Here is an 11000-nt window from a genome sequence, read left to right on the forward strand (position 1 = left end):
ATGCTCTCAGCATTGTATATCAGTTACTAGAATGCTCTCAGCATTGTATATAGGTTACTAGAATGCTCTCAGCATTGTATATAGGTTACTAGAATGCTCTCTGCATTGTATATCAGTTACTAGAATGCTCTCAGCATTGTATATCAGTTACTAGAATGCTCTCAGCATTGTATATAGGTTACTAGAATGCTCTCTGCATTGTATATCAGTTACTAGAATGCTCTCAGCATTGTATATCGGTTACTAAAATGCTCTCAGCATTGTATATCAGTTACTAGAATGCTCTCAGCATTGTATATTGGTTACTAGAATGCTCTCTACATTGTATATCGATTACTAGAATGCTCTCAGCATTGTATATTGTTACTAGAATGCTTTCTACATTGTATATCAGTTACTAGAATGCTCTCAGCATTGTATATTGGTTACTAGAATGCTCTCTGCATTGTATATCGGTTACTAGAATGCTCTCTGCACTGTATATCGGTTACTAGAATGCTCTCAGCATTGTATATCGGTTACAAGAAGGCTCTCTACACCCTAGTGTGTGTTTGTGTCTATGTGTGTGTGTTTGTGTCCTGTGTGTATGTTTGTGTGTGTGTGTCTGTGTGTGTGTTTGTGTCTGTGTGTGTTTGTGTGTGTGTGTGTGTGTGTGAGTGTGTGTGTGTGTGTCTGTCTACATATGTCTCTGTGTGTTTTTGTGTGTGTGTAGATGCTCTCTGCATTGTATATCGGTTACTAGAATGCTCTGTGCATTGTATATCGTATATTGTATATCTGCATTGTATATTGTTACTAGAATGCTCTCTACACACCACCTGACCACCGTGGATCACACCCACCTGACCAACGTGGATCACACCACCTGACCACCGTGAATCACACCACCTGACCACCATGGATCACACCACTTGACCACCGTGGATCATACCATCTGACCACCGTGGATCATACCACCTGACCACCGTGGATCATACCACTTGACCACTGCGGATCATACCACCTGACCACTGCTGATCATACCACCTGACCACCAAGGATCATACCACCTGACCACCGTGGATCATACCACCTGACCACCACTGATCATACCACCTGACCACCGTGGATCATACCACCTGACCACCACTGATCATACCACCTGACCCAGGGGCTGGCTGAGCAGGGGAGCATCGCCCCCCCCCCCCCCCCCCCCCCGGGCCGCTCAGTCTGACCGCTGTTTGTGCCGACCACCCCCCGTGGATGCAATATAACGTTAATATTACCGGTGGAGACATCACAAGACACACGATGCGGCCGCCTGTGCGCTGACGCGGCCACATCGCTTGTCTTGTGATGCCTCCATCTGATCATACAACCTGGCCATTACTGGTCATACTACAGTAAGCACTGCTACTGCTGCGTTCACCACTGATGACTGTGGCGTAACATCGGTGATCTAGAAGTACCACATATACAAACCCATATTAATGCCGTGATGACCCGTTTCTTCCTTTCCTCTTCTCCTGTTTTTTTTTGATTTAAAATCCCACTGAAATAATAAATAAACTGGGCTGAAAAAGTCATTGATGTTTAGGGAAAAAAAACACCTTCAACTTCAATGACTTCATTCATCAGGGTATTATTTTTAAATCCCAGTGAAGCAAAGTCTTGTGGGAGAAATGAGTAATGTTGGCAGGTACAGTGTTGTACCCGGAGGAAACCAAAATAAACAACTCTGTCTAGGTTATATAGAAGTCTGAGTGATAAACACAGATTGGGAGACCTAAATATAAAATGTTTATTTAGTCAAAGTCGTAGGAGGGCGTGCACAAGCCAATAGGAAGACGAAAACCCCATTTAAACCCGATAAGAGCAGATACACACTGATGGTAATATTACTGCAGGTACATGAGGACTGTTAATAGTACCACTTAGCTGTCTTATCCCACCCCACTAATTAATTCATATTCAGTATATTATTGTAGGCAAATCCATACATCCAAAGTGGAGATGTTGCCTATAGCAACCAATCAGATTCTAGCTATCATTTTGTAGAATGTACTAAATAAATGATAGCTAAAATCTGATTGGTTTTTCAAACCCGCCGAAAAACTCTCAGCTTGATACATTCACCCCCAGAGGAGTCTTCACCGCTGACATTTCTCAGAAGCAGCTTAGTATCAGTCTGCATCTGTTTATGAATACTGAATCATGTTTTCTCCACAGCAGTCCTGCTCTTTATGAATAAATGATCATGTAACGCAGAGGTGACCAGTAGATATCTCTATATACATGAGCTGTACGTTGCAAAGCAAGACTACTCGTGCAACTCTCAAAGACACCACTAGATGGCCACCCATCATCTGATTCCTACATTCCTCTCGGAATCCCATATAAGAATATGGCGAGTTCATCTTCTCTCACCAGGAGCTCGCACAGTGGGTATCAGAGGACCTTGGTTTTGCACCGGGGCACCTAGATGGTCCGCCCTGAACACATAAAGGTGTGCTTTGGTTCTGGCCTCCCAGGAAAAAGCTGCAGGCTGCTTCTCCTGCACTCCCCTGTGGGGGGCGCCACAAGAGCATTAAAATCACATGTCATTCATTCAGTGTTTTAGGCACCCCTTAACCACTGGCGCAATAGATCACTAGCTGTGCCTTATGGTAGCACCTGCCATGTTCACAGTTTGCTTAAAAACGCTAAAACGGGTATTGAATTAATGTTACCTGTTAATAATATAGGTATTAATGATAAATATATATATATATATATATATATATATATATATATATATATATATATAAAACCATGAATTACATTAGGATGATCTTAATGTCTATTGAACATAAAGTACATTTATACAGCTGCTCCTGTTTGCAAACACATGTTATAGCATGCATACAAGACTGTTCTCACTAGTACTCAAGACTAGCCCTGTAGCTGGAGCAAGAGATACGGCAGAAAAACAAGTAACTTTGAGATGCCCAGTGCTGGATTGGGACGTGGCTGATTGTGCTGGAGTTTGGCACGCCCCTACTGTATATTGACTACGGGCGAACGCCCCTTCATCGCCCCGTTCCCTCCCAGAAATCGCAGGCTGTAGTATAAGTGTGCTTTGCGTACGTAGATACAGTGAACGTTGCTGCGTTTAGTTGCGTATGGCCTGACTCTGGGTCACTTTGCATCCCTTGAGTAATCAGGCCCTCTGCTTTTAAGACTACAATTATTTGCACCCATAACGGCGGACAATATTAATGGATTAGTGGCTCCGTTCTTACGTTCCAAGCAGGCAATAGTTTTATTTATATACTTGTATCATCTCCGCAACACCATAGACCGCGGAGAGTTGTTTGAACTGACACAAGAGACAGGTGAAGATTGCGTACGGTCACTTTGTATCAGACAACTAGAAGTTATTTGATAACATTAATACCAGTGTAATGAACTTGTTAGGAGTTATTTTATTGTATTATAACAGTTTATTGGATTTTATATTAGTATTGACGTTTTTAATCAGATTGCATATAGATTTCCTCATATCTATGCTAATTGGTGGTTTATTTATGGGAGACGACCTGTTATTTGTAGTTTAATACGTTATTATATGTTTAATGCACTTGATCTTAGCCTTATCCTGATTATATTCGACTGTTCACGAACGCGGATCAGATTGTGTTTTGTTATATGGATATTGGTGTGGGATTGACACATCCCCAGTTATTGATCTAGCAGCTTCTGTGATATAATACAGTGCTAACATAGGAATTATTTATTTTTTCCCCTCCCACAAAATATTCGCCTTCTCTTGTGATTGGCTACGTAATTTCGCACGTTTTGCCGATGGAATTTGTCAGTCCTTGTCCTGCATTGTGAGGTTGCTCTCTGCATAGTGAGACTGGATATCTCTCTAGGGAGAATGGATATCTCTGAAATATGAGGCTTAGAGGTCCATTTATTAATTAACAGGGTTTTGCCCCGTTAATTATCATCCGTCATCGAAACGCTTCGCGCATGCGTGACTGCGGAGAACTTTTGCGACATTAACCGGAGGCGAGAGCAGGAAGACTGCGGTTAGGGAACCGGAGATCCTTTTGCCGCAATGCTCTTCCCATAGGATTCAATCAGACCACGGTCCCCATTGACAATTTTGGGGACTGCGGTTAATGCGGTACTTTGCCTAATGCAGGAGATATCTCCCTATATAGTGAGGCCGTATGTCTTCATTGTGAGGCTGGATCTCTGTACTGTGAGGCTATCTCTCTCTCTATAGTGAGGTTGGATGGCTCTATTGCGACCTAGATGAGGGCAGCACAGTGGCTCAGTGGTTAGCACTTCTGCCTCATAGCGCTGGGGTCATGAGTTCAATTCCAGACCATGGCCTTATCTGTGCAGAGTTTGTATGTTCTCCCCGTGTTTGCGTGGGTTTCCTCTGGGTGCTCCAGTTTTCTCCCACACTTCAAAAACTTACTGGTAGGTTAATTGGCTGCTATCAAATTGCCCTTAGCCTCTCTCGGTCTGTGTGTGTGTTAGGGGACTTAGACTGTAAGCTCCAATGGAGCAGGGACTGATTTGAGTGAGTTCTCTGTACAGCGCTGTGGAATTAGTGGCGCTATATAAATAGCTGATGATGATGATGATGTCTATTGGGAGGCTGGATCTCTGTACTGTGAGTTTATCTCTCTCTGTAAAGTGAGTCTGGATGTTTCTGTGATATGAGGTTAGATGCCTCCACTGTTAGATGAGTACTACGTGAGGTTGGACGTCTGCAATGTGAGGGTGGGTTTCTGGAATGTGAGTCTGAATCTCTGGAATGTGAGGCTGGGTCCTCTGGAATTCCAAGCCGGACCCCTGTGGAACATGAGCTCAGCCGTGATCTATAGATTGTGTGGCTGCATCTATGTATGTATGTTAAGGCTGTTTCTTTGTATGTTGAGGCTGGATCTATGTATGTTGAGGCTGATCTATGTATGTATGTTAAGGCTGGATCTATGTATGTTAAGGCTGTTTCTTTGTATGTTGAGGCTGGATCTATGTATGTTGAGGCTGGATCTATGTATGTTAAGGCTGGATCTATGTATGTTGAGGCTGGATCTATGTATGTTAAGGCTGGATCTATGTATGTTAAGGCTGTTTCTTTGTATGTTGAGGCTGGATCTATGTATGTTAAGGCTGTTTCTTTGTATGTTGAGGCTGGATCTATGTATGTTAAGGCTGGATCTATGTATGTTGAGTCTGGATCTATGTATGACGAAGCTGATCTATGTATGTTGATGCTGGATCTATGTATGTTCAGGCTGTTTCTTTGCATGTTGAGGCTGGATCTAAGTATGTTGAGGCTGGATCTATGTATGTTAAGGCTGGATCTATGTATGTTGAGGCTGGATCTATGTATGACGAAGCTGATCTATGTATGTTGATGCTGGATCTATGTATGTTCAGGCTGTTTCTTTGCATGTTGAGGCTGGATCTAAGTATGTTGAGGCTGGATCTATGTATGTTGAGGCTGGATCTATGTATGGTGAGGCTGGATCTATGTATGTTGAGACTGGATCTATGTATGTTGAGGCTGGATCTATGTATGTTGAGACTGGATCTATGTATGTTGAGGCTGGATCTATGTATGTTAAGGCTGTTTCTTTGCATGTTGAGGCTGGATCTATGTATGGTGAGACTGGATCTATGTATGGTGAGGCTGGATCTATGTATGTTGAGGCTGGATCTATGTATGTTAAGCCTGGATGTATGTATGTTAAGGCTGGATCTATGTATGATGAGGCTGGATCTATGTATGTAGGTTAAGGCTAGATCTTTGTATGTTAAGGCTGGATCTATGGATGTTGAGGCTGGATCTATGTATGTTGAGACTGGATCTATGTATGTTGAGGCTGGATCTATGTATGTTGAGACTGGATCTATGTATGTTGAGGCTGGATCTATGTATGTTGAGACTGGATCTATGTATGGTGAGACTGGATCTATGTATGTTGAAGCTGAATCTATGTATGTTAAGGCTGTTTCTTTGCATGTTGAGGCTGGATCTATGTATGGTGAGACTGGATCTATGTATGTTGAGGCTGGATCTATGTATGTTAAGCCTGGATATATGTATGTTAAGGCTGGATCTATGTATGATGAGGCTGGATCTATGTATGTAGGTTAAGGCTAGATCTTTGTATGTTAAGGCTGGATCTATGGATGTTAAGGCTGGATCTATGTATGGTGAGACTGGATCTATGTATGTTAAGGCTGTTTCTTTGTATGTTGAGGCTGGATCTATGTATGTTGAGGCTGATCTATGTATGTATGTTAAGGCTGGATCTATGTATGTTAAGGCTGTTTCTTTGTATGTTGAGGCTGGATCTATGTATGTTGAGGCTGGATCTATGTATGTTAAGGCTGGATCTATGTATGTTAAGGCTGTTTCTTTGTATGTTGAGGCTGGATCTATGTATGTTGAGGCTGATCTATGTATGTTGAGGCTGATCTATGTATGTTGAGGCTGGATCTATGTATGTTGAGGCGGCTGGATCTATGTATGACGAAGCTGATCTATGTATGTTGATGCTGGATCTATGTATGTTCAGGCTGTTTCTTTGCATGTTGAGGCTGGATCTAAGTATGTTGAGGCTGGATCTATGTATGGTGAGGCTGGATCTATGTATGGTGAGGCTGGATCTATGTATGTTGAGGCTGGATCTATGTATGGTGAGGCTGGATCTATGTATGGTGAGGCTGGATCTATGTATGTTGAGACTGGATCTATGTATGTTGAGGCTGGATCTATGTATGTTGAGACTGGATCTATGTATGTTGAGGCTGGATCTATGTATGTTAAGGCTGTTTCTTTGCATGTTGAGGCTGGATCTATGTATGGTGAGACTGGATCTATGTATGGTGAGGCTGGATCTATGTAAGTTGAGGCTGGATCTATGTATGTTAAGCCTGGATCTATGTATGTTAAGGCTGGATCTATGTATGATGAGGCTGGATCTATGTATGTAGGTTAAGGCTAGATCTTTGTATGTTAAGGCTGGATCTATGGATGTTGAGGCTGGATCTATGTATGTTGAGACTGGATCTATGTATGTTGAGGCTGGATCTATGTATGTTGAGGCTGGATCTATGTATGTTGAGACTGGATCTATGTATGGTGAGACTGGATCTATGTATGTTGAAGCTGAATCTATGTATGTTAAGGCTGTTTCTTTGCATGTTGAGGCTGGATCTATGTATGGTGAGACTGGATCTATGTATGGTGAGGCTGGATCTATGTATGTTGAGGCTGGATCTATGTATGTTAAGCCTGGATCTATGTATGTTAAGGCTGGATCTATGTATGATGAGGCTGGATCTATGTATGTAGGTTAAGGCTAGATCTTTGTATGTTAAGGCTGGATCTATGGATGTTGAGGCTGGATCTATGTATGTTGAGACTGGATCTATGTATGTTGAGGCTGGATCTATGTATGTTGAGACTGGATCTATGTATGTTGAGACTGGATCTATGTATGGTGAGGCCGGATGTCTGTAATGAGACTGGATCTATGTATGTTGAGGCTGGATCTATGTATGGTGAGGCCGGATGTCTGTAATGAGGCTGATGTTATTGTTGTGCGGTCGATCCTCTGCATGGTGTGAACGATTAGTATATGGCGAGGCTGGACCTGTGTAGCATGTGGGCTCTATGTTTCTGTTTATTTATAATTATAATTTATAGCGCCATCCTATTACGAAGTGCTGTACAGAGAACACGTAACCATTCACACCTGTCGCTGCCCTATGAAGCTTACAATCTAATTTATAAAACACCTGTATTCCTATCTCTGGGGCTGTTTCTCATTAGCCGACATATGGTCATCTCTCCAGGTAAATCCCCCTCTGTTATCTTCTTACAGGAAGCCTCTCTGACCTGATGCCCACCCCCTCCAGGGGTCCTTATCTCTACTAAAACCAGGTCTGCAGCTCCCCCTCCCTCCTATTCTCCAAGGGCCTGAGGGCCCAACATTCCTGAGCAGACACCCTTCTAAATAAACACAGGCAGATGGCTGGCACAAGTCCTCACTCATCAAGTGGGGGTGGGGGGGCAGGGGGGGGCGGTTAGTCAGCTTTAATCTACCTCCCCAGACAATTGAGGAGTGTGTGCGGCTTGTGAAAGAATAATTGTGTACACAAGTCAGGACACCCCGTATTTGAACAACTCGCAGTCACAACTTGTTCACCTGTTGACCTAATTCTATTTTTCCTCCTTGATGTGAAGAAACTTGTCTCCGGGCACGCTTCTGTATTGTGTGTGGTTGTTATTTTTTTTTTTTTTTTAATTAATTGGAAATTCCCGCTGATGACTTAAAACATTATACTAGACCAAGTGTAAGCTCTTCGTTCCTGTTCCCTCCTGCTTTCCTGCTTGTATAAATGTTAAATTGCGCCCTTTATGTATTACCCGCTGTGGAAGGTGTTGGTACTTTATAAAGAAATGATAATAACAGTGACCCTATCAAAGGAGGCAGAGAAGACTATGGGGTAGATTTATCCAACATTCTAAAAAGGAAAAGGGATGTTACCCATAGCAACCAATCAGATTCTAGCTCTCATTTATCATGTACATTCTAGAACAGTGACAGCTAGAATCTGATTGGTTGCTATGGGCAACACCTCCATTGTCTGATACATTTACCCCTATGGCTGCTCTCTAGTGAATGATAACAATTATAACTTTATTGTATTCCAGATCCATGGACAAGTTAACAAAACGGTTATTTATAGGCAAAAAATGGCGCTACACGTTTTCCATCATCGCACAGCAGTGGTCGGGCTGATGATAAAATACAACGTCTCCTTTTTTTAAATAAATTTTTGTTAGATCCTCATTTATATGTTAAAATATGTGGAGAGTGTATGCTGGAGATCGGGACTGTCCATGTGTCACACAGCTTGAATGTGTTCATTACATTGGTTTATAAGAGCATATAAATATTCTTTCTTGTTATATAATGAACTTGGTGCAAAACGCATCCCGTTAAATGGACGTCCATGTCAATCAAGCCCCCAAAAAATCACCCTACAAAAATGAAGACTGGAAGACTAATATATGCTGCAATATCAGATTGTAAAGTTGTAGTTATCAAACAATATACAAAGGGCCTGATTCATTAAGGAATGTAAATGCCGATACGTGACGCATTTTTTTGTAAAATCGCTTGAGCGCATAAGACCCTTACTGCAGCCTACAATTAAGGACGTGTCAAGCTGGAGCGCAAAGTCCTATCCAAACTTTGGACATCTCTAAGGTACGTGATTTTCTGTCATATCACTTGCACCAGCTACAGGTCAGGTGTAAGTGCTGATTACTAGTGATGACGGCTGAGTTTGCATGCTATAACATGTGTTTGCAATCAGGATCAACTGTAAAATGCATTTTATGTACAGTAAACATTAATAACATCCTAATATATGTATTTTAGGGAATAAACAACCCCCTTTTTAAAACAAAAAAAAAAAATGCTTTGTCATTTTTGACTATATTGTTAGCACAAACTGATTTTATTTCTGTGCCTTCATTTGTGACTTGATATTCCACGTACGTATTGGACCTATCCTGCGGTGTTTTGTCTGTTAGAGCAGAACGGACCTAGACCCGTCAGCAGACGTATATTCACATCCGCTCCTTGTTGATCACAGACGTGCGTTGTGCCCGATTTATGCGCGTGCGTTAATGAATTAGGCGCCCATAATTTCCATAAATGCGCCATGCCCGGGATGCGGGACGGATAGAGTGGATTTCAGGGCAGGATGTGAAGAGCGTTGATGTTTGAACGATACACGGGGTAATGGACAAGACAGCCGATAAAGTGGCGGCTTTCTGCCGGCAAGTTCTATGATCTCCAACACAAATACAATGAGTGATGGCTGAGTAAACACAGGCTGGTCCCTCGCTGACAGGTATGTCAGAGAAGCAGAGTGAGGCATGGAGGAAGCTTGTGCCACTCCCAGAGAAGTGTGCAGAGTCTGGCATGTCATCCGGCTGCAGCCCCCGGGGGTAGGGTGAGGGATGGGAGGGCGTGGAAGCGTTATGCCTGGCCTCATGTCTCTTTAGAGAGGAGGACAGATAAGGAAATCACAGCTAATAACAATGGAGCTCAATCCATAGCCCCAGGCTGAGATGCCCCATGTTAGATATTTCATTATTAAATTACATATTGTGCACCGCGCCTCGTGGAACATGAACCTTCTGCTGGATCCTAGTGGTGTTACTGCAAGAAATTAACATAGAAACATAGAATTTGACGGCAGATAAGAACCGCTTGGCCCATCTATTCTGCCCGTATTTTAACCTATGGTGACCTCAAACCCTATTTGATCCTTAGATCTTTGTAAGAATATCTTATGTCTATCCCAAGCATGTTTACATTGCTGTACTGTATTACCCTCTACCACCTCTGATGGGAGGCTATTCCACTTACCCACTACCCCTTCTGTGAAGTAGTTTCCTTTGAACATACTTCTCCCAGTGTCAGTACATGTCCTCGTGTTCTAATACTTCTCTTCCCCCCAGTGTCAGTACATGTCCTCGTGTTCTAATACTTCTCTTCCCCCCAGTGTCAGTACATGTCCTCGTGTTCTAATACTTCTCTTCCCCCCAGTGTCAGTACATGTCCTCGTGTTCTAATACTTCTCTTCCCCCCAGTTTCAGTACATGTCCTCGTGTTCTAATACTTCTCTTCCCCCCAGTGTCAGTACATGTCCTCGTGTTCTAATACTTCTCTTCCCCCCAGTGTCAGTGCATGTCCTCGTGTTCTAATACTTCTCTTCCCCACAGTGTCAGTGCATGTCCTCGTGTTCTAATACTTCTCTTCCCCCCCAGTGTCAGTACATGTCCTCGTGTTCTAATACTTCTCTTCCCCCCAGTGTCAGTACATGTCCTCGTGTTATAATACTTCTCTTCCCCCTGTGTCAGTACATGTCCTCGTGTTCTAATACTTCTCTTCCCTCCAGTGTCAGTACATGTCCTCGTGTTCTAA

Source organism: Mixophyes fleayi, chromosome 9 (assembly GCF_038048845.1).
Source record: "Mixophyes fleayi isolate aMixFle1 chromosome 9, aMixFle1.hap1, whole genome shotgun sequence".
NCBI classification, from domain to species: Eukaryota; Metazoa; Chordata; class Amphibia; order Anura; family Limnodynastidae; genus Mixophyes; species Mixophyes fleayi.